This window comes from Mustela nigripes, chromosome 1 (genome assembly GCF_022355385.1).
Source record: "Mustela nigripes isolate SB6536 chromosome 1, MUSNIG.SB6536, whole genome shotgun sequence".
Lineage (NCBI taxonomy): Eukaryota > Metazoa > Chordata > Mammalia > Carnivora > Mustelidae > Mustela > Mustela nigripes.
Window position 1 is genome coordinate 125450469 of NC_081557.1, and position 25035 is coordinate 125475503.

A 25035-nucleotide genomic window follows, 5' to 3' on the forward strand; every position below is an offset into this window, starting at 1 on the left:
ATGCAACACTTAAATCATTAGTTTAACAAACTATTCTTGAGTTTCAGGTATTTTGAAAGATGCTGAGAATAAAAGACTTGATTTATCCCTGCAAAACTGACAGACTTTGGGGGAGAAAGACCCCGGAAAAATGTGATGAGTAAACGTTGAGAGTTGGGACACCCAGTTAAGGACAGAGGGTGACGGTAGAGAAGGTGGAGTGACAATTTATATTTCCTGAGACAATGGTTTACACCAACGCACTCCTCCCTTCCCCCTGCAAGGCGTGCCCTGAACTGACACAGACAGAATGAAGAATTTCTTTTCTTTGGAGCCTTTTTTGGCTTTGGAAAACCACGATTATTTCTTAAAGTCCAGTGGAGAAATAAGATAACTGTCATGGACGTTCAAGAAAAGATCCCATTTTGCCTTTGAACTCTGTGCATTTGCTTTCCAGTCAAGGTAATTTTGATTCATTTGTTTGAGAATTTTAGGTTTATGCATGTTTACTGTAAACATTTCTTAGCTCAATGAAAACAGTACTCTATCCATTATCTTTTTATTGAGAGTAGATATTCTTTTGGTTTCTAGAAAATAGGATATTAGAGCTAGAAGAGGAAAATTTTTCCTTTCCTTATTTTACAAGGATGGTATGCTTTTATTTTTAGAATCAACACATTTTTGAGAAGTTTGGTAGGTTGCAAACTGGGCAAAATTTCTCTCTTACCCCTTTTGTGGAACTATATGATGGTATTTTCTGCATTAACGCTTTAAGGGTATTTCACATTTATTATTTGCAAAATGCATCAATTTAATGCTTTGGGAAAATGTATTTGGGAGTGAAACAGCCACCCCATGCTTTAATGATTGTGGATGGGAACAGTGATCATTTTGCAGGTGGAGATGCTCGTAGTGGTAAAAAGCTGAGAGAATGATAACATGTCAATAAGCCTCAGCTATCTATTTAAAAGTCTTATTTGCTTTGAATATATAATAATCTGGCCGCTGTGTAACAATCCAGGCCCCACAGTTCCCAGCAGCTGGGGAGCTGGCTTTGGCCGTGCATTGCCCTGCAGGACTTGGCTAGGAGCCAGGCCACAAGAAAAGGCAGTGTGGAAGTCAGGTGAGAAGAATTAGTTAAGCTTTTAATTAACTCACCCTTTCCTGTCGTAAGAGATGTGTAGAGACTCAGATCTTCAGTTATACCTCAAATGCCCAAGCTAAGGTATTCATTGATGGAAGCCATAAAACCATTTCCTAAGCTTCAGGTATGAGAGTACAGAAGTCTAGCAAGGTCTATAGCGAGACCCACTCAGCAGACCCAGGAGTCTGCAAGAGTTTGCACGGAGGTAGAGAGGCATGGGGCACCACAAGGAGCTAGGAGTTCTACTCCAGCCACGGCTGCCAGCCTTCTCAGGGTGGAAGGCATCTGTGTTATGAAAGTAATAAGACATTTCGACACATTTCCACATACACATCTGGACGCATTCCGTTTATTTATATCTGTGGACTATTGCCCTTGGCGGGTGGTCCTTTGGGCACACGCTAAACCTTTTATTTTTATTTTATTTTATTTTATTTTTTTAAAGAATTTATTTATTTATTTGACAGAGAGAGAGAGAAAGCACAAGCAGCGGGAGCAGACAAGGGAGAGGGAGAAGCAGGTTCCCCACTGAGCAGGGAGTTGGATGCAGGGCTTCAGGTGGGGCTTGGTGCAGGGGCTCCATTCCAGGGCCCTGGGATCATGACCCCAGCCAAAAGCAGACACTTAACAGACTGAGCCACCCAGGCACCCCCCCCCCTTATAAACCTTTTAAATCTCCTAATTCTTATGGATTACAATTCTGCGTCATCATACACTTCTGTGGCCACTGTCTCTGAAGTCAGCTTCTAAATATCTAATGATGAGAACGTTTAGTGTTAACACATAAGAAGAAGTCCTGAGTGAGGACACTCTAAAGCTGGCTAATCTCGTGTGAAAGCACACTATTATCCGCTGCAGGGACGGGAGGAAGTGGCCTATCACCGAGTGCAGTATCAAGCATGATCTACAGAGCAGAACTGGTCATTGGAGTCTCAGACTCTTTGATAAGCGCAGACCAGCCCGTGGTGTAGGTAGCCAAGGTGGAGGAGTCAAGGACATGGTGGGAGGCTAAGGCAGCTGCTTGGGACTTCTGCTGAGAGTTTGGTGCCAGAGCGGAACATGTGTACTCTAGAGAACCTGGTCTTGATTTGTGGTCTGGGGGATTTAGTAGACATTATGTATAGATCTAAAAATGGCAAGAGTTGACTTACCAGCTGTTATTTTTCAAATACAAATGATAGAGTTTAAACTGCACTTTAGTAATTTGGATTTAGAATGTCTGTTCCCACAATATCTAAAGGCAAACAGTTTCCTTCTTTCCTTCCTTCGCTTCTTCCTTCTTTAGTGTCCTTCCCCGTGCCTTCTGTTCCTCTCATTCAATCTCCCTCTCAAAACTCTTTTTTCCTTAGCATAGATTTTACCTAAAACCGATTCTACATTACAGTGGTTATTTAAATTTTAATCATATAGCTATATTTTAATAGCTAAAAATTGTCCGTGAAAATGTTAAATGAATGATTTTTTTTCTTTTAATACTAACATTTTGATCTTATAGTTGGGCTTAAAGGCTTAGTATATGTGAAAAGCACATTGGTAAATGGAAGAGTTTTAAATTCATCCTGTGAGAAGTACTCAAGGGAAAGAGGGTTAGCAAGCAATAACAGAAAATCGTGCATTTATTGTGCCCTATGTTTTGAAGCCCAGTAGCTAAGGCTTTGTAAAAAGGCTTCCATAGAGTACTGACCTGTTATAGCCAGAATAAGTTTGAGGAACAGTTTAGTCCAAACATCCCATATTATAGGAACAAAGAGACGAAGTGACTTATCTGCTGTCACATGGCAAGCTGGCAATGTAACTTGTGCTCGGCGTCAGGTAGAAGGAGTGTACATGATGTGCCTTTTCACCAGATGAAGACCTTACAAGAAATAAGGGTATCATAAAAGCAAAGAACTTATCACAAATATTAGCCACTATATTTGCACCTCTGTCAGACTTAGTTTCAAAGCAGTTTTTCATTTTGCTGACTGTGAGGCTGCACTCACAGGGACCATGGCAAGGAATTAGCCTGTTGTCTTTCAGCATAAGTAGATGGGGCAGCTGTCACCTGCGCCTCTCTCTCTGAAGCTGTCACTTCCCTGTTGCACTTCTCAGACAGGGAAGTCTGGGCCTATTGACCTCTTGGCTAGGAGATAATTCTTAATGACCTTCCTCTACCTCCTGAGTAGAAACTTGAAGAGTGATGTGAATCACAGTGCAAATGGATTATGTTAAGGTTGGGCAAGAAGAGAGATAGAGGTGGTTTGGGAGTGGGGTAGGTGAAGTCAGTATACATGGCTCAGGGTCAAGGGATAGGAAGGCCTGAACCGTGGGGTAGGGCTGGGGAGATAGCTGCTAGATCTTGCTTCTGTTTCATTCTGTACAAGTTAAATTCATCCTTAAAGAAATAGCTGACCTGTTCTGCATGCTGTGTAATGATGTTTTGTCTCTGATTGGTACAGATTTTAGAAAATTAGGGAAGCAAATATTCCTTCCTCTTATGATTTCCTAGCGTGTACCTCATTCGGTATGTTCCTTTTCAGTTTGTTCACTTACCTGGAGCGGGCAAAGGATGTCGGATCTCTACAGTATGCCGTAATATTTTAAAATAAATGACTGATTTTGAGAAACATTTTGTAAATTTGGGAAAATGAGAAGTTCAAAGAATACCCATCTTATATTTAAATGCTTGAGTTTTATCATTTATTAAACCTTGAAGTTAACAATTTTTCATCATTAGAATTATATGTGTTTGTAATAGGAACCATGGTAATAATGAAACACTTAAAATATGATATAATAATATACCTAAAGGATAAAAGACTACTCATTGCCTCACTATACAAAGTCTATTAACATTCTGGAGTTGTTTTGTTCTTCTATCTTTCCTACCTACTTATTTTTCCAGAATTGTATGTATAGATTTGTATTTTGCTTTTTCATGGAGGTCAGGAGTCCTGGTAGCAGGCAGGCTCCAGCCAGCAGGCAGTGCTCTTAAGTACGGCAACATCAGACTCTAATAGGAAGTTATAATTTACCTATTTGTCTTCCTTTTATTGGGCACATAGAAGACTGAGTGTAATATTTGGTATGTAGATGATGTTCTAGTATACTTCTTGACACATATGACCTCTGGGCTTGGGTTCTTTCCTTAGCATGGATAGGAGTCATGAAGTTACAGAGTCTTGATATATGTGGTCAAGTTACTTCCCCCCAATTTAGCAGTTTACACTTGGGACGTCTGAAGTCTTGTACATCAAGTATCCCTTGATTCCTCCTGCAGTAAGAGTACCTTCTTTGTTTTGATTTGCCCCAGCTGATGATGTGATTGTGGGAACAAGGGGTGCTCCCAAGCAGCAGCATGTCTTCTCAGGTCTTAACAATCCTGATCTAATCAGAACACGTGACTCAAGTTAGGCCAATTAGACTTCTTCCCTTGAGTTTTTAGATACTAAAGATGGAGGTGTTCTGTCACCTGGTGATATAACTTGGAACTTTCATCTACCAGGATTCCTGATGTAGGGCAGAAATTCTGTGACTGGAGAGAAGGGCAATATGGAGGGAAGCTGAGAGGAGACCCTGTGGGTTGGGTGGGGGTATGGAAGGACATAAAGGGAGGGTGAGAGGAAGAGGAATGAAGAAAGGGGAGTGGGAAAAGGGGAAAGAAGTAGGAGAACAGAGGCGAGAGGAGACAGTTGAGTTCTTCAATTCATTTATTCCTGGCATCAAAGGCATCCATGTCTTTTCCAGTTATCTGAGCCAACAAATCCTTTTTGTGGTTGAAGAGGGTTTCTGTCACTTGTTTCTTTTCTTTTCTTTCTTTTTTTTTTTTAAGATATTATTTATTTGACAGAGAGAGATCACAAGTAGGCAGAGAGGCAAGCAGAGAGAGAGAGAGAGAGAGGAGGAAGCAGGCTCCCTGCCGAACAGAGAGCCCGATGCAGGACTCAATCCCAGGGCCCTGAGATCATGACCTGAGTGGAAGGCAGAGGCTTAACCCACTGAGCCACCCAGGTGCCCCTGTTGCTTGTTTCTGAAAGAGTTAAAATATATATTCCCACTTTTTCCTATACTTTCAGTTTATTTATTTATTTACTTTTAAAAAGATTTTTCTTTTTTAAGTAATCTCTGCAGGCAACGAATTCACAACCCCAAGATCAAGAGCTGCACGCTCTAATGACTGAGCCAGTCAGGCGCCCCTCTATAGTTTCAGTTTAAATTAAAAATCTATAGTATAAATTTCCTACTCTACCCTACACTGATACCAAGTGTTAATCATAATTAGCATCAGTATTAATTACAATGCACATCCAAGCTGAAACTAAAAATCCTAAGTTGGCTAGCATTTGAATCAAGATTAGTGACAACAAGAGTAAATACTTTTTAAATTGATAAATGAGGTGTTGAGTGAGTATTAAAAGTTCATGGGACATTTATTCTTCACCTTAAATTTAATATGATAGGTTTGTAACTCTTTCTTTTCTCTCCATCCCTCTTTAATTCTTAGGTAGAAAAATTCCAGGAAAAGAATAATGTTTTGCTATTATTGAACTCTGGATTTTTTCCACAAAAAGAAAATCTTATATTTTTTTTCCTTCAGGAGCATCCAATATATTTCTTAGTTTTTTTCTAATGTTTGGGTTGTATCTAGGACTATACTTGAAGGTATATTATGTCTGTTCCAAGGTATCTTGAGATGCTGCCAAAGTGAGCTGATTGATATGTGCCATTGATTTGAGCAATTCCTAAAAGTTTTCCACCATAAAGTAGATATGAGAAAGTCTCTAGAGTATAAGAGAGGGAGGGACTTGGTTAAAATAGTTGGATTCTCAAAGCCTTTTATTTTTTTAAGTTTATTTTATTTATTTATTTTTTAAATATTTTATTTATTTATTTGACAGAGAGAGATCACAAGTAGGCAGAGAGGGAGGAAGAAGCAGGCTCCCTGCTGAGCAGAGAGCCTGATGCAGGGCTTGATGCCAGGACCCTGAGACCATGACCTGATCCCAAAGCAGAGGCTTTAACCCACTGAGCCACCCAGGCGTCCCTCTCAAAGCCTTTTAAGTGCTAATTTGCTAATACTCCAAAGGCAACTGCAAAAGGCCCAACATTTTTATTTTTATTTTATTTTTTTAAAAAATTTATTTATTTATTTGAAGGAGAGCAAGAGCGCACAGGCATAGGGGGAGTGGCAGAGGCAGAGTTGGGGGGAGAAGCAGGCTCTCGGCAGTAATTGTGGGGCTCCATTCCAGGACCCTGGTATCATGACCTGAGCAAGAAGGCAGCCACTTAACTAACTGAGCCACCCAGACTTCCCAAAAGGCTGCACCTTTTTAAACCACGAGACATCTTTTTCATTTAACATTTCATTGGCTATGTGTTTGGTTTTGGAAATATAGCAGTAAGCAAGATGAACAGTTTCGTTGTTTTCACAGAATTTGTATTACTTAGAAGTCATTTGCTCTGCTGGAATGTGCATACGAATGAGCACCGATAGAACATATATCTCTCTATATATTTGAAAGCTTTACATTAAGCTTTTAACAAATTGTTCAAATTCTCCAAATGTGTCCCATGCTCTTACCTTGACTGATACATCAGCAAAATGACCTGGAAGACCAAGTTTTCATTTAGAAATCTTTGGATTCCTTGGTGTTTTGGGATGGTGAAGGGAGAGCATGTTCCTGGCTCTCTGCTCCTGGGCCTCTTCCAAACCCAAAAGAAGTTTTGCTTGCACGATTTTGAACACCACAGTGCTTTCATCCGAAGTCTACCGCCCTGGCAGTGAGGAAACCCAGCGCACCGAGGGTGGTGGGGTCAGGTAGGGTAGGGGTTCCCCATATCTTGTTCTAAGGGTAATACCACTTACTACATCACCTGTGCAGATCCTTGTTCTGAGGGATGCCCTTGGGGAAACTGAGTTCACCATTTTGAAATCAGTGACAACCTTGAGAAGTTGGTACCATAGGGTTTTGATTTAACTGTAGTTAGTGTTTGTGACAAGAGGCAGATAAGAACTTAAAAGAGTTACTGGAAAGAATTGGAATTATATTGACTGAATCTGCCTCTCTTCCAGAAGCCAGATTTTAACTACAACACATTTTTTCTTAAACCTGGCAGTAATTGATAAAAGACTTCTGCACACCAAGGACCTACCCAAAGCATGAGCATTTGGTTCTGTAAGAGGTTGAGGGCTACCATTTAGTCCTTATTCAGTGTTTGAAAATAAGCAGCACGGGGCGTCTGGTTGGCTCACTCAGTTAAGCATCTGACTCTTAATTTTGTCTGGCTCTGGTCTTGACTCAGGATTGTGAGATCGAGCTTTGTGTGGGGCTCCATGCTGGGTGTGGAGTCTCTTTAAGATTCTGTCTCCCTCTCCTTCCATCCTCTCCTACACCACCCACCCACCCACCCACACCACCAGTCTGTCTCTCCCTCTCAAAAAAGAAAAAAAAAAAGAGGAAAGAAAAGAAATGAAGAAGCACATATTGTTAGTAAGTTGAAATGATAGCAAGTATCAAGGAAAGGAGAAAATATGAAAAGTTGACAGAAAAACTATAAGAGCACGGTCATTAGTGGTCATCTGGTATATAGAAACAAACAGCCTTACGCCCCTCAATGCTTGCTCCACGGGACTTTATGGTAATTCCATGAACTTCCATAGATAAAAAGCAAAATTATTTCTGTTTTACTCTTTATTTTAAAAAAAGATAATGTGGTACACAGAAGTTGTTTGCACGTCTAAAATGAAAAAAATGTTTTGAGATAATGGTTCCTTGTTATTAATAATATTTGCATTTGTTTCATACCTACTAAGGAAACTGACTTATTTATAGTTGCGGAAAACTTCCAGATTAATGGCATTCACTAGCATGAGAATTACCACACTTAAATACTTAAAATCCTGCACAGCATGGCTTATTTTTCATTTTAAAAAAAGATTTATTTATTTGTTTTAGGAAGAGAGACAGAGAGAGAGGGAGATTAGTAGACTCCCCGCTGAGCGTGGAGCCCAGTGCTGGACTCAAGGTTCCATCTCAGGACCCCTAGACCATGCCCGAAATCAAGAATTGGATGCAAGATTTCGTCGCTTATCTGACTGAGCCACTCAGTCACCTCAACTTCTTTTTTTCTTTTAAAGGAGTCTGTCCTTCGGCGTTCTCCTCCCCACACTGCATGGAGTCCTAGGAAGTCTTTCGAAGAAAGGGTCTACTGAAGGGTATGCTAAGAATCCTGGGTGGGAGAATCATTGCTGCCCACGGATTGACCAGCTTTTTGGGGCTTGAACAGTGTTTGCTAAAGAATATTGACAGGCTGGATTGTTGCTGATTGCACCTGACTCAAAGTTCCCTTTGTTTTGCCTGGAATATGTTGCAGTTGTTTTCTGGAAGCGTTTTGTGATCGGAGTCGGGCAAAATGCTTATTTGCAGGTAGGTTTAGTGGATGAGAGGGAAGAACAATGAACATGCAGGCATTATGTATGTGCCATGAATTTAAGTCGTTGATAGACATCAACTATGACAATACTGTGCCACAGATTTCTTCATTTTCAGCAGCTGAGGTTCAGAGACATGAATTATACTTGATTGCACAATATCTTCTCACAGAAATTGTAAGGAGAATGGCATGCCCTAACAGGGCTTATTTACACGGAACACCCTAGTTCACTGTTTCCCCTCTGGCTTTTCTTAAACAAGCAATTTATTCTCAACAGTTTTAAATTTAAAATCAATATTTCTAATAAAATAGTTTTACACTTTTCATCTTTATGTATGGACATGTATGGGAAGAGAATCCAAATGAGTTTAAGCAATAAAGACAAGGCTATCAATAAACACATTCTAGAGAAGTCCATGAAAAGGAAGTATTTGTTTATCTCTCAACGCAAACATATATATGGATGGACACATTGTGTGAGTTTTATCCACTAATTAGCTATGAAGTAGTAACATTGGTTTCAGGGAAATTAAATGAATTAATTTTTGTAACACAAAATTTTAAAAATCGACTAAAGTATGCATTTTGAAGTCTAGTGTTCCCTCATGTCTCTATTTTCCCTGTTACCCTAACACACTTTCATGAGGTTTTTGTGTATCCTTCTACAGAGTTTGGACAAATGTCTAATGACAGGCATCCACCTTTCAGTACTGTACAGACTATTTTCACTGCCCTAAAATTCTCTGTGCTCTGCCCAGTCATCCTTCCCCTGCCCCCAAGCCCTGATCTGTTTCCTGTCTCCATAGTTTTGCCTCTTGTAGAACTCCATATAGTTGGAATCGTAGAGCATGTAGTCTTTTCAGTTTGGCTTCTTTTACATGGTGATACACATTTAAGTTTCCTCCATGTCTTTTCATGGCTGAATCATTCATTTTAGTGCCGAATAATATTCCGTTTTCTGGATGTACTAAATTAATGGAGAAAAATTAAAGTACTATCTCAATGTAAGCACTTAGAGCAACTTAGGAATCCTTACAGATTCCTGGATCCCAAGGTAAATTTTCTGAACTTGTTCTACTAAAGCATTCCATCCATGAAGAATACTCAGTACTTACTTTAAAAGAGCAAGTTGCTTAAATTCTTTTGAAACTACCAAGTGAATTTTTTAAAAATTTGACTTCCTCCTTGTTTCCAGGTTTTGCTGATTATACATAAAGCTGCTATAAAAACCTATGAACAGATTTTTGTGAGGACATAAGTTTTTAACACCTTTGGGTAAATACCAAGGATCATGATTGCCAGACTGTATGGTAACGGTATGTTCAGTTTTTTAGAAACTGCCAAACCGTCTTCCACAATGGCTGTCCATTCCCACCATCAGTGAATAAGAGTAGCTCCACATACTTGGCAGCATTTGGTTTTGTCAGTGTTTGGATTTTGTCAGTGTTTCAGATTCTAATAGGTGTGCAGTGGTGTCTCATTTTAATTTGCAGTTCCTTCATGGCACACACTGTAAAGCATCTTTTTGTATCCTATTTTGCCATCTGTATATCTTTTCTGGTGAGGTGTCTGTTTGGGGCTTTGGCCCATTGTTTAATTGGGTTGTTTGTTTTCTTACTGAGTTTTAAGAATTCTCTGTATATTTTGCCTCACAGTCCTTTAACACGTGTCTTTTGCAAACATTTTCTCCCAGTCTGACTTCTTTTTCTGTTGACATTCTCTTTTGCAGAGCTCAAGTTTTTAATTTTAATGAAGTCCTGTTATCAATTCTTTCTTTGATGGATCATGTCTTGGTGTTGTATCTAAAAACTTATCACTAGATCCAAGGTCATATAGGTTTTCTGCTATGTTGTGTTCTGGGAGTTTTATAGTTTATAGTTTTATATTTAAGTCTGCGATCCATTCTGAGTTGGTTTCTGTGAAGGGTTTGAGGTCTGAGTCCAGATTATTCTTTTTGCATGCGAATGTTCAGTTGTTCCAGACTATTTGTTGGAAGACTACTTTTGCTCCTTTTTATTGCCTTTGCTTCTTTGTCAGAGATCATTTTACTATGTTATGTGAGTCTATTTCTGGGCTCTCTATTCTATTTTATTGTTCTATTTGCCTTTTTTTTTTTTTTTTTTTTTTGCAGATACTAAACTTTCTTGACCATGGTAGTTTTATAGTGAGTCTTAAAGTCATGTGGTGTCAGTCCTCCAACTTTAAAGAAACTATCACTTGTCAAATTTTGATATGTTATCAAAGAAGAAAAGCCACAGTTAACTGAAGACTGTTAAATATCCCATCTTTCCCCCCGTCTGTGTGGGTTTATATTTTTTTCATATACTTCCAAACAATAAATTGCTAACAGATTGAATTCAGAAGCAGTTATGAGAATCCAACTGTGTTCTATTAAGCCTGTTATTAAGGTCTATTAAAGATACTTGCAAAATACAATACACTTCTCGGGGTGCCTGGGTGGCTCAGTGGATTAAGCCTCTGCCTTCAGCTCAGGTCATGATCTCAGGGTCCTGGGATCGAGCCCTACATCAGGCTTTCTGCTCAGAAGGGAGCCTGCTTCCCCCACCCCATCTCTCTGCCTGCCTCTCTGCCTACTTGTGATCTCTGTCTGTCAAATAAATAAATAAATCCTTAAAAAATGTAAAAAAAAATGCAAAACACATCTCACTAAATTTTTTATTTTGGAAAATAGTTATTTTCATAAAAACATGCCATTTGTATTAACATGTAGTGGAATTTTTATATTACTTGAGAATAAATACATATTTAACAATTTTGCTTCAATTTTGCATATGATTAAGTATCGATATGTATCACTCAATAACTTTTAGATTCTGAAGCCCCCTGAAACCAAAATGTTTGAGAGCCCTATTCTTGGTACTTTGTTAGTATTGGGCAATTTGAAAGAGCGAGGTCTGGAGGGTCAAGGCCAGTTATGCATTAGGTTTATGTTGTTGTTGTTATATGCATGATCTATTCTGAGTCAATCAGGTTTCCGTTATGACAAGTAGAAGTTTGTTTGCTTTAGAATAGTCCATCAACTGAGCTAAACTATTGTGAACATCGTTCAGTCCTCTCCTTTCTATTTTTACCATTTTGTTTCTAGCTAGATGATTCCTATTCATATCACTGTCTTTTATGTCTTAAATAACCTTATTTTTGTTCTTTTATTCATAATTCACAATGAAATCCACTTTTTCCAAGTCTGTTTCTTTTTTTCTTAAAGATTTTATTTATTTATTTGAGAGAGACTGAGAGTGAGAGAGAGGGAGAAGCGGACTCCCTGCTGAGCAGAGAGCCTGGCACCAGGCTCCTGCCCAGAACTCCCAAGATCATGACCTGAGCTGAAGGGCTATGCTTAACTGACTGAGCCACCCAGGTGTCCCTGTTTTTGTTTTTGTTTTTTTAAAGCCGTTATTTATTTATTTATTTTTAAAGATTTTATTTATTTGTATGACAGAACACAAGTAGACAGAGGCAGGCAGAGGGAGAGTGGGGAAAGCAGGCTCCCTGCTGAGCAGAGAACTCAATGCGGGGCTTGATGTCAAGACCCTGAGATCATGACCTGTGCTGAAGGCAGAGGCTTAACTCACTGAGTCACCCAGGTGCCCTTAGAACCTTTACTTTTAAGCAATCTTTACACCTACAGTGGGGCTCAAACTCATGATCAAGAGTCACATGCTCCATTGACGAAGCCAACCAGGTCCACCTCCTCCCACCTTTTTAAGTGAAATTGACATTTTGGGGTTTTTTAATTTGTTCTTTCTTTAAGAATGTTTTATTGTTTAAGGAAAGTTCAAGTCCATTCTGAGGCATTGTTATGACCACGTGGGGGGTGTATTTTGGGAACAGGATATGGCTGTGTGTGGTTGCCTAGGGGCTTCTGTTGTATAAGGGGTAGTGGGGTATAGATGAGAGTAAGTCGTCGTTATCAGTGAGAACATGACAAACGACAGCATGATCCACTGAGCATCTTTATGTCCCATCTTTGGTTTTTTGTATCTGGGCAAACTTCAAGGCTAAAGATAAAGAATTTGTGTATAAATGTATGTGGATTTGGGATAAGTTACTGTCTAGGAAATAGATGTTCTTCATAATTCCTTTTAGAGATGCACCCATGGTTAGGTGTTAGCCTAAATATTTGGCCAAAATTTTTGTCTTTGGCTTAGAAGAAAAATGCCTACTTCAATTGTCATCCTATATGCTTGCAGAATCAGCAATGTGGTCCTATAGATTCCTATCACATTGAATCTGCATAGCAATGCCAACAACAGAAGCAAAGCATATAATTTAGATTTATTGCTTCTATCTGAATATTCTCTTCAAAGTAGATATACCTTCTACATGTGGTTTGGAATGAGAAATACATCTATAGATTTAAGATGTTGACAGTCCACCAACCCATTGAAATATAAATGTAAATGTTATTGCAAGAGTGAATTAGGGCAATACTTAATGATGATTTTGCCAATTGCTAACTTTACATACAAAAATAATCAGATTTTAAATAATACATTTATAAGGAAGTAAATTTAAAGTAAAGATTAATATTTAGGGAGCATATATTAACTAGATAACATTAAGAAGAATATTATATCCTTTTAGAGTCAGTAAATATTTATAAAATTTAAATAACATAAGAAAAAATAATGGGTGCCTGGTGGATCAGTCAGTTAAACATCTGCCTTCCTTCAGGCTCCCTGCTGAGCAGAGAGCCTGCTTCTTCCACTCTTCCCTCTGCAACGCCCCCTGCTCTCTCTCTCTCAAATAAATAGATAAAATCTTCAAAAAACAATAAAAATGGAAAACATATTATGAAGATTAGAATTAGTCTTTGGAGTTGTATCAGTAGTCAAATATTAATTTAAAAATTTTTTCAAATTATTATTATATATACGTAAAAAAAAATGTCTATTTATTTTTTAAGAGGGGAAGGAGGGACAGAGGGAAAGAGAGACAATTCCAAGCATGCCCTCCACACCAGTCGTGGAACTGATAACAGAGCTTCTTCTCACCCTGAGATCATGACCTGAGCAGCAGAAACCAAGAATTGAATGCTTAACTGAGTGAGCTGCACAGGTACCCAACAGATTATTTTTATTTTATAGTTAGTGTGGTTTTTGTTGTTTTGTTTATTTGCTTTTGTTTGTTTTTGCTTTTTTATTTTTTTTTGTAACTTAGGTCCATTAAGCCTGAGCCTTTCAGGAAAAAGTTCACTTTGAAAATTCTTCACAACTTGAGGAATATATAAAAAATAAAATGTTGTTCACTTTGTTATAATTTCACAAGGTGGGAAAACCACCTAAATCAGGTACAACACCTGTGGTAAATCACTTTTGATCTAGGCATAACAAAAAATATACAGAATAGGGTGTCTGGGTGGCTCAGTGGGTTAAGCCTCTGCCTTCAGCTCAGGTCATGATCTCAGGGTGCTGGGATCAAGCCCTGCATCAGGCTCTCTGCTCAGGGGGGAGCCTGCTTCCCTCTTTCTCTCTGCCTGTCTCTATGCCTACTTGTGATCTCTGTCTGTCAAATAAATAAATAAAATCTTAAAAAAATATACAGAATAAAGGAAGACAGTGTTAAGGAAAAATGAAAAACTCCTAAAATATTATGTTCTTCTGCCAACCTCAGTTGCAAAGATGCATCTATTTTGTATCACACCTGAGCTGAATGGTGAGCAGAGGAGAATCTATCAGTTGACAGTACAGATAAAATGTTCTTCTTTTACTGTGTCAAATTTTTAAGAATTTACTACTGGTTTTAATGATTAAATTATAGTAAAAATTACTTTCAGGTAAAATTCCAAGATTCTGACATCTGAAAAGTTCATTTATGACTATGAACTCAGGTTTGGGTTTTAGTTTTAGCTGAATATTGATTTTAACATTTGTTTATTTTGCATTACCCATAACTTGGCACACCTCTCCATCTAATGCTCTAAGCATTACTCCTGCAGACATAGTACATAAAAAAAGGAAGAGCTCACAATGCTGCTAATAAAGTTGCTATTTTCCTCTGAGGGTTTTTTTGTTGTTGTTGATGCTGTTTGTTTTATTTCTTTCTTCTCTGTGACATGTTTATCAAACTTCTGCCCATTTTGGGGGTGTTTATATTTTTTCTTAAAGTTTTGTAAGAATTCTTCATAAATTTTTTAAATTCTTGTTTTATTATTCATTTTGTAAAATTTTCTCCATTTTTGGTGTCTTTTGATAGACAGAAACTTAAAATTTAATTTATCAAATTTATCAGTATCTTTTTAAAAAGATTAACATATTATTTGCCCCAGGGGTACACATCTGTGAATCATCAGGCTTAAACATTTCACAGCACTCACCAATCACATACCCTCCCCAATGTCCATAACCCAACCAACTTCTCCCTACCCCTCTTTCCCCCAGCAATGCTCAGTTTGTTTTATGAGATTAAGAGTCTCTTATGGTTTGCCTCCATCCCCACCCCATCCTGTTTCATTTTTTCCTTCCCTATGCCCCAAATCCTCCATCCTACCTCTCAAATTCCTCATATCAGGGAAATCATATAATTGCCTTTCTCTGATTGACTTATTTTGCTCAGCATAATGCCCTCTAGTTCTATCCATGTTGTTGCAAATGGCAAGATTTCATTTCTTTTGATGGCTGCATAATATTCCATTGTATATACACACCACTTCTTCTTTATCCACTCATCTGTTGATGAACATCTAGGTTCTTTCCATAGTTTGGCTATTGTAGACATTGCTGCTGTAAACATTCAGGTGCACGTGTCCATTCGGATCACTACGTTTGTATCTTTAGGGTAAATACCCAGTAGTGCGATTTCTGGGTTGTAGGGTAGCTCTATTTTCAACTTTTTGAGGAAAATCCATGTTGTTTTCCAGAGTGGTTGCACCAGCTTGCATTCCCACCAACAGTGGGAATTCCCACCAACAGTTCCCCTTTCTCTGCATCCTTGCCAGTATCTGTTGTTTCCTGACTTGTTAATTTTAGCCATTCTGACTGGTGTGAGCTGGTATTTCATTGTGGTTTTGATTTGTATTTCCCTGATGCTGCGTGATGTGTAGCACTTTCTCATGTGTCTGTTGGCCATCTGGATGTCTTCTTTGCAGAAATTTCTGTTCATGTCCTCTGCCCATTTCTTGACTGGATTATTTGTTCTTTGGGTGTTGAGTTTGGTAAGTCCTTTATAGATTTTGGGTACTAGCCCTTTATCTGATATGTCATTTGCAAATATCTTCTCCCATTCTGTTAGTTGCCTTTTGGTTTTATTGACTGTTTCCTTTGCTGTGCAAAAGCTTTTATCTTCCTGATGTCCCAATAGTTCATTTTTGCCCTTGATTTCCTTGCCTTTGTTGCAGCTGAGGTCAAAGAGGTTGCTGCCTGTGTTCTCCTCAAGGATTTTGATGGATTCCTGTCTCACATTGAGGTCTTTCATTCATTTTGAGTCTTTTTTTGTATGTGGTATAAGGAAATGGTCCAGTTTCATTCTTCTGCATGTGGCTGTCCAATTTTCCCACCATTTGTAGAAGAGATTGTCTTTTTTCCATAGACATTCTTTCCGGCTTTGTTAAAGATTACTTAACCATAGAGTTGAGGGTTTATTTCTGAGCTCTCTATTCTGTTTCATTGGTCTATGAGTCTGTTTTTGTGCCAGTACATACTGTCTTGATTACAGCTTTGTAACAGAGCTTGAAGTCTGGAATTGTGATGCCACCAACTTTAGCTTTCTTTTTCAACATTCCTATGGCTATTCAGGGTCTTTTTTGGTTCCATATACATTTTAGGATCATTTGTTCCATTTCTTTAAAAAAATTGATGGTATTTTGATAGAAATTGCATTAAACGTATAGATTGCTTAAGGTAGCATAGATGTTTTCACAATATTTGTTCTTCTAATCCATGAGCATGGAACGTTTTTCCATTTCTTTGTGTCTTCCTCAATTTCTTTCATGAGTACTTTATAGTTTTCTGAGTACAGATTCTTTGCCTCTTAGGTTAGATTTATTCCCAGGTATTGTAAATGGGACTGACTCCTTAATTTTTTGTTCTTCTGTCTGGCTGTTGGTGTATAGAAATGCAACTGATTTCTGTGCATTGATTTTATATCCTGACATTACTGAATTCTTGTATGAGTTCTAGCAGTTTTGGAGTGGAGTCTTTTGGGTTTTCCACATAAAGTATCATATCATCTGCAAAGAGTGATAGTTTGACTTCTTCTTTGCTGATTTAGATGCTTTTTATTTCTTTTTGTTGTCTGATTGCTGAGGCTAGGACTTCTAGTACTATGTTGAATAATAGTGGTGATAGTGGACATGCCTGCCATGTTCCTGATCTTAGCAGGAAAACTCTCAGTTTTTCCTCAGTAAGAGTGATATTTGCTGTGGGTTTTTCATGGATGGCTTTGATGATATTGAGTTATGTACCCTCTATCCCTACACCTTGAAGAATTTTGATCAAGAAAGGATGCTGTATTTTGTCAAATGCTTTTTCTGCATCTACTGAGAGTATCATCTTGTTCTTTCTTTTATTAATGTATTGTATCACATTGTATCACATTGATTGATTTGCAGCTGTTGAACCAACCTTGCATCCCAGGACTAAATCCCACTTGGTCGTGGTGAGTAATCCTTTTAATGTACTGTTGGATCCTGTTGGCTAGTATTTTGATGAGAATTTTTGCATCTGTGTTCATCAGGGATATTAGTCTGTAATTCTTTTTTTTTGATGGGGTCTTTGTCTAGTTTTGGGATCAAGGTAATGCTGGCCTCATAAAATGAGTTTGGAAGTTTTCCTTCAATTTCTATTTTTGGAACAGTTTCTGGAAAATAGGTATTAATTCTTCTTTAAATGTTTGGTAGAATTCTCCCGGAAGCCGTCTGGCCCTGGGCCCTTGTTTGTTGGGAGATTTTTTGATTACTTCCTCACTTTCCTTATTGGTCATAGATCTCTTCAGGTTTTCTATTTCTTCCTGGTTCAGTTTTGATAGTTGATACATCTCTAGGTATGCATCCATTTCTCCCATCCAAGTACTAACCAGGCCCGACCCTGCTTAGCTTCCGAGATCAGACGAGATCGGGCGCGTTCAGGGTGGTATGGCCGTAGACTATGCATCCATTTCTAACAGATTGTCTAATTTGCTGGCATATAGTTGCTCATAATATGTTCTTATAATTGTTTGTATTTCTTTGGTTTTGGTTGTGATCTTTCCTCTTTCATCCATGGTTTTATTTATTTGGGTCCTTTCTCTTTTCTTTTTGATAAGTCTGGCCAGGGGTTTATCAATCTTATTAATTGTTTCAAAGAACAAGCTCCTAGTTTTGTTGGTTTGTTCTACTGTTCTTTTGGTTTCTATTTCATTGATTTCTGCTCTGATCTTTATTATTTCTCTTCTCCTTTTGGGTTTAGGCTTTATTTTCTGTTCTTTCTCCAGCTCCTTTAGGTGTAGGGTTAGGTTTTATACTTGAGACCTTTCTAGTTTCTTGAGAAAGGCTTGTATCTCTCTATATATTTTCCTCTCAGGACCACCTTTGCTGTGTTCCACACATTTGGAACTGTTGTGTTTTCATTTTCATTTGTTTCCATGAATTTTTTCAATTCTTCTTTAATTTCCTGGTTAACCCATTAATTCTTTAGTAGGATGTTCTTTAGCTCTTTCCAAGTTTTCTCTTGTGATTGAGTTCTAGCTTCAGGTCATTGTGGTCTGAAAATATGCAGAGAATGATCCCACTCCTTTGGTACTGGTTGAGACCTGATTTGTGAGCCAGGATATGATCTATTCTGGAGAATGTTCCATATGTACTAGAGAAGAATGTCCATTCTGTTGCTTTGGGATGGAATGTTCTGAATATATCTGTGATGTCCATCTGGTCCAGTGTGTCATTTAAGGCCTTTATTTCCTTGTTGATCTTTTGCTTGGATGATCTGTCCATTTCAGTGAAGGGAGGTGTTGAAGTCTCCTATTATTATTGTATTATTGTCGATGTGTTTCTTTGACTTTGTTATTAATTGGTTTATATAGTTGGCTGCTCCAATGTTGGAGGTATAGATATTTACAATTGTTAGAGCTTCTTGTGGGCAAACCTTTTAAGTATGACAGAGTGCCCTTTCTCATCTCTTATGATAGTCTTTGGCTTAAAATCTAATTTATCTGATATAAGGATTGCCACCCCAGCTTTCTTTTGATGTCCATTAACATGGTAAATTGTTTTCCACCCTCTCACTTCAAATCTGGAGGTGTCTTTGGGTGTAAAATGAGTTTCTTGAAGACAGCATATTGATGGGTCTTGGCTTTTTTTTTTATCCATTCAGATGCCCTGTATCTTTTGATTGGGACATTTAGCCCATATACATTCAGGGTTACTATTGAAAGATATGAATTTAGTGCTATTGTATTGCCTGTAAGGTGACTGTTACTGTATATTGTCTCTGTTCCTTTCTGGTCTACTACTTTGAGGTTCTCTCTTTGTTTAGAGGACCCCTTTCAATATTTCCTGTAAGGCTGGTTTCGTGTTTGCAAATTCTTTTAATTTTTGTTTGTCCTGGAAGCTTTTTAATTCTCTTTCTATTTTTACTGATAGAGTAACTGGATATTGTATTCTTGGCTGCATATTTTTCTCATGTAGTGCTCTGAATATATCATGCCAGTTTTCTTTCTGGCCTGCCAGGTCTCTGTGGATAAGTGTGCTGCCAATCTAATATTTCTACCATTGTATGTTACAGACTTCTTTTCCTGAACTTCTTTCAGGATTTTCTCTTTGCCACTAAGACTTATGAGTTTTAGTATTAGATGACGGGGTGTGGACCTATTTTTATTTATTTTGAGTGGGCTTCTCTGTGCCTCCTGGATTTTGATGCTTGTTCCCTTTGCCATATTAGGGAAATTCTCAACTATAATTTGTTCCAATATACCTCCTGCCCCCCTCTTCTTCTTCTTCTGGAATCCCAATTATTCTATTGTTTCATCTCATGGTATCACTTACCTCTTGAATTCTCCTGTCATGGTCCAGTAGTTGTCTCTCTTTCTTCTCAGCTTCTTTATTCTCCTTCCTTTGGTCTTCTGTATCACTAATTCTCTCTTTTGCCTCATTTATCCTAGCAATAAAAGCCTCCATTTTTTTTTCCAGATATTTTCTGCTAATTAATTAATTAATTAACCATTTCATTTTATTTTTTTTCAGTGTTTTAAAATTCATTGTTTATGCACTAAACCTAGTGCTCCATGCAGTACATGCCGTCCATAGTACTCACCCCAGGCTCACCCAACCCCCCACTGCTCTCCCCTCCAAAAGCCCCTTTGTTTCTCAGAGTCCACAGTCTCTCATCTCCTCCTCCGATTTCTCCCAACTTAATTCTCCTCTCCATTTCCCAATGTCCTCCGTGTTATTCCTTTTGCTCCACAAGTAAGTGAAACCATATGGTAATTGACTCTTTCTGTTTAACTTATTTCACTCAGCATAATCTCCTCCAATCCCGTCCATGTTGATACAAAAGTTGGATATTCATCCTTTCTAATGGAGGCATAATACTCCATTGTATATATAGACCATCTCTTCTTTATCATTCATCTGTTGAAAGGCATTTTAGCTCTTTTCACAGTTTGGCAACTGTGGCCATTGCTGTTATGAACATTGGGATACAGATGGTCCTTCTTTTCACTACATCAGTATCTTTGGGGTAAATACTCAGTAGTGCAATTGCAGGGTCACAGGGTAGTTCTATTTTTAACTTTTTGAGGAATCTCCACACTGTTTTCCAAAGTGGCTGCACCAACTTGCATTCCCACCAGCAGTGTAAGAAGGTTCCCCTTTCTCCACATCCTCTCCAACACTTGTTGTTTACTGTCTTGTTAATTTTGGCCATTCTAACTGGTGTGAGGTGATATCTCAGTGTGGTTTTGATTTGAATTTCCCTGATTGTTATTGATGATGAACATTTTTCATGTGTCTGTTAGCCATTTGTGTGTCTTCTTTAGAGAAGTGTCTGTTCATGTCTTCTGCCCAATTTTTGATGTTATTATGTTTTGTGTGTGTTGAGTTTGAGAGTTCTTTATAGAACTAAAATTTGTATGGAATGAGAAGAGACCCCAAATTGATAAGGAAATGTTGAAAAAGAAAAACAAAACTGGGGGCATCACGTTGCCTGATTTCAACCTTTACTACAAAGCTGTGATTACCAAGACAGCATGGTACTGGCACAAAAACAGACACATAGACCAGTGGAATAGAGTAGAGTGCCCAGATATGGACCCTCAGTCCCATGGTTAAATAATCTTCAACAAAGCAGAAAAAAATATGGAGTGGAAAAAAGACAGTCTCTTCAATAAATGGTGTTGGGGAAATTAGACAGCTATGTGTCAAAGAATGAAACTCGACCATTCTCTTACACCATACACAAAAATGAGCTCAAAATGGATAAAAGACCTCAACGTGTGACAGTATTCTATCAAAATCCTAGAACAGAACATAGATAGTAACCTCTCCAACATTGGCCACAGCATCTTCTTTCAAGATATGTCTCCAATGGCAAATGAAGAGCCTCAATGTTTTTATTGCACTTCATTAATAGCTTTTTTGATTTCAACTTGGTTAGATTTTAGTTCTTTTATTTCTCCAGAGAGGGTGTCTCTAATATCTTCCATGCCTTTTTGAGCCCAGCTAGCACCTTGAGCATCATCATTCTGAACTCTAGTTCTGACACATTACCAATGTCTGTATTGATTAAATCCCTTGCTGTTGGTACTGCCTCTTGTTCTTTTTTTTGGGGGGGGTGAGTTTTTCCACCTTGTCATTTTATCCAGATAAGAATATATGAACGAGAGAATAAAATACTAAAAGGGTGGCAGAGACCCCAGAAAAATGTACACCAATCAAATCAGAAGAGACTCAAAACTGGGGGGAGGTAGAGGAAAGGGGGAAAAAAGAAATAAAAATAAAACACTAAAAAATAACTATAACTATAACTATAACTATAACTATAACTATAACTATACACACACATATTTTAGACTGGTGAATAGAACAGAGGCACCCTCTTGGTTGTGGGTGTATTCTGGTCTCTTAGAAAAACTACCTCCCAAATCTTAAAGAAAGAAGAACTTATATGCATACACAAATATAAAGGTAAACACAATGAAGTGATGGAATATGATTTTAAGGATGAAAATTTAAAAAAAAATCTAAAAACGAAATTGATAGGATAAGTTGGTTGGAAAAATTAAAAAAAAAAAAAAGGGGAGAGGATGTGCTCAGGCTGGAGACTAGAACAAAGCCATGTGCTAGATTTAGGGTATATTTTACCTCACCTATTAAAAGAAATTGTATCCCAAAATTTTAAAGAAAAGAAAGACCTATATGTATATAAAAAATAGGGTGAAATACAATGATGGAATAAAATATAACAATGATGTTTTAAAAAGATTTTTTTCAAAGAAAGATATTGTTAAGATAAACTAGTTTAAAAATGTTGAAAGAGGAAAGAGGAAAAATTAAAAAACAGAATGAGAAAAAACATAAAATTAAAAAAAATTAACTATGCAAGACTAAAGGATCATGCTGGAAAAGCCATGAATGCTATGCATTGCTTTCCCCTTGCTCTGGAGTTCCACTGTTCTCCTTGATCAGTGAGCTTGGCTTTGGCTAGATGTTCTTCTGATCTTCTCGGGGAGGGGCCTGTTGCAGTGATGCTCAAATGTCTTTGCCTGAGGCAGAATTGCACTGCCCTTGCCAGGGGCCAGGGTAAACAATCTTCTCATGTTCACTCTCAGAAGCTTTTGTTCCCTGAATGCTTTCCATAGAGCTCTGGAGGACAGGAATGAAAATGGCGGCCTCCCAATCTCTGGCTCAGAGGTGCCGAGAACTCAGGGCGCCACTCCTCAGTGTGCCTTAGAGGAAAGCTGTCAATTGCTCTTGTCTCCTTGGTCTCTGGCTGTGCTCTGTCCTCACCAAACCTGTGACCGAGCATTTCTGTCTCTGGCGCATGGCCCTGTTTGGAGTCTCCAAACCCAGCAGATTCCTGCCCCGCACTCCTACACTGCTCCTCCTGGAAGAGGAAGGAGGGGTTCTCTGTGTATCTGCCATTTGTGGGGTCCCCACACAAAGAGCTGTGGCCTGAGTGTGCCATGGATCATGGTTTAAGGTAACCCCGAGCTGAGAGCTCACTCCTCAGCTCCGTCTCTGTAGTCAGTTTCCCGACTCCAGTACCTTGGAGCTCTGCCACATTCACGCACCCCCGGCCTTTCTGTGACCCCTCCGGACCTGAGACCACAGTGTCCCCATGAGGACTCCACCCCCTGCTTAGTCTCTGGAGTGATGTCCTTCAGTGGAGCAGACCTCTCAAAGTTCTGATTTTGAGCTCTGTTGCTCCACTGCTTGCTGGGAGCTGGCCCCTCCCCCCGTGGTCTATCTTCCTGTCACTTCAGATTCACTTTCCTTCCAGAAAGCGGTCAATTTTCTGTTCCTAGAATTGCCGCTCTTCTCTTCTATCTCCTATTGAGTTTGTATGTGTTCGGAATGGTTTGATAACTATCTAGCTGAACTGTTGGGACCTGAGGTCATTTCAGTCTGTTACTCCTCACATCTTGGCCCCAGAACCCTATCAGTGTCTTTTTTTTTTTTTTTTAAGTTATTTCCTAGCATGAGGTCATATAAATATTTTGCCATATTTTTTCTAAAAATTGTGAAGTTTTACCCATCACATTTACATCTCTGGTCAATTTAGAATTAATTATTTATGTGTATATTTCATATTAGTTTGAATAACCGATTCTTCCAGTACTATTCATCAAATATAGCTTTAGCTATTTTCAGTGCTATTTGGAGCATATATCAAGGTTCCATTTGTGTGAAATTCTGTTTGGAGACTCTCTATTCTATTCCATAGGTCAATTTATCCCTTCACAAATGCCACATTTAAAAATTCCAATAGGTTTATAATAAATCTCGATTTTTATGTGCAAAAAGTGTTTTCCTTGCTTTTCTCCTTCTACGTCTTCAGCAATGTCTTGACTATTTGTTATGTTTTGCTTTTTCATACAAAATTTAAAATTAGGTTGCAGTTTATTTGAAAATTCTGCTGTGGTTTTTGTTTTTTGAAGTATACTTTACGAATAGGAAAACACAGATCTAAATGTACAATTCAGTGAGTTTTGAAAAGTGTGTAACTTCATGTAACACATAGCCAATCAAGATATAGACTATTTCTGTCACCTCAAAATGTTCCCTTGTGGCCCCTGTCTCTTAATTTTTACGTGTGAGAAGCACCCAGTGTTCTGGTTTCTATCATCAGAAGTTAGTTCTGTGTGCTCTTGAACTTTAAATAAGTAAATCCATTTTGTGTATACTCTTTTGTGTCTGGCTTTTATTTTCCTTAAGATTTTATTTATTTGTCAGTTTGAGAGACAGAAAGAGGGAACACATGAGTAGGGGGAGCAGCAGGCAGATGGAGAAGCAGGCTTCCCTCGAACAAGAAGCCCAATCCAGGATTCAATCCCAGGACACTGGGATCATGACCTGAGCCAAAGGCAGACGTTCAACCAACTGAGTCACCCAGCAGTCTCTGTGTCTGGATTTTTTTGCTCAATATGTTTTTGAAATTTATTCATGCTTTCTGTATATCTTCAGATAATTACTTTTTATTGTTGAGTAACATTTCACATTGTGGGTATTCCACAATTTGTTGACCCGTTGTACTATTGATAATCATTTGTGCTGTTTTCATTTACTGGATATTATGAATAAATCTGCTATAAATATTTGCATACAAGTAATTTAGACTTCTCTTGGAAACTACCTAAAAGTGGAATTAAAGGGTAATATAAATAAGAATATTTTTAAATTGATAAAAAACTGTCAAATTATTTTTCAAAGTGGTACATTCCCATTAACAATGTATGAGAGTTCTGGTTTCTTCACATCCCTGCCCAGTGTTTAAGGGTGTCAAGTTTTTAAATATTAACAATTTTGGTGAACACAAAGTAATTTCTTATTTTTTTAAAAAAATTGCATTATTCTGATAACTAGTAAGATTGAACAGCTTTCCATGTGCTTATTGTCCATTCAGAAATGTTATTTTGTGAAGTGTCTGTATAAGTCTTTTGCTTGTTTGATAAATTGGAATGTGTATTTTGTTATTACTAAGTTCTATGAATTCTTCTATATTCTGCATGTAAGACCTGTGTCATATATTTGTATTGTGGATAATTTTTCCCAAACGGTGTTTTGAATTTATTTTCAGAATAGTGTTTATTAGCAATTGAGGGAGGGCTCCTTTTTTTTTTTTTAAGATTTTATTTATTTATTTGTGAGAAAAAGAGAGAGTGCAAGCAGGGGGAACAGCAGGCAGATGGAGAGGGAGAGGCAGGCTTCCTGCTGAACAAGTAGCTCAATGCAGGACTCCATACCAAGACCCTGGGATCATGAACTAAGTGGAAGGCAGAAGTTTAACCACCTGAGCCATCCAGGTGTCCCTAACACTTTATTTTTAAAAATTATATTATTATTATTT

General features: G+C 38.1%; 1 pseudogene; it reads left to right on the forward strand.

The window, feature by feature from the left end:
* The window catches only part of LOC132024244 (V-type proton ATPase subunit D-like), a 35412-nt pseudogene that overhangs the window by 4377 nt on the left and 6000 nt on the right, over positions 1–25035 (forward strand).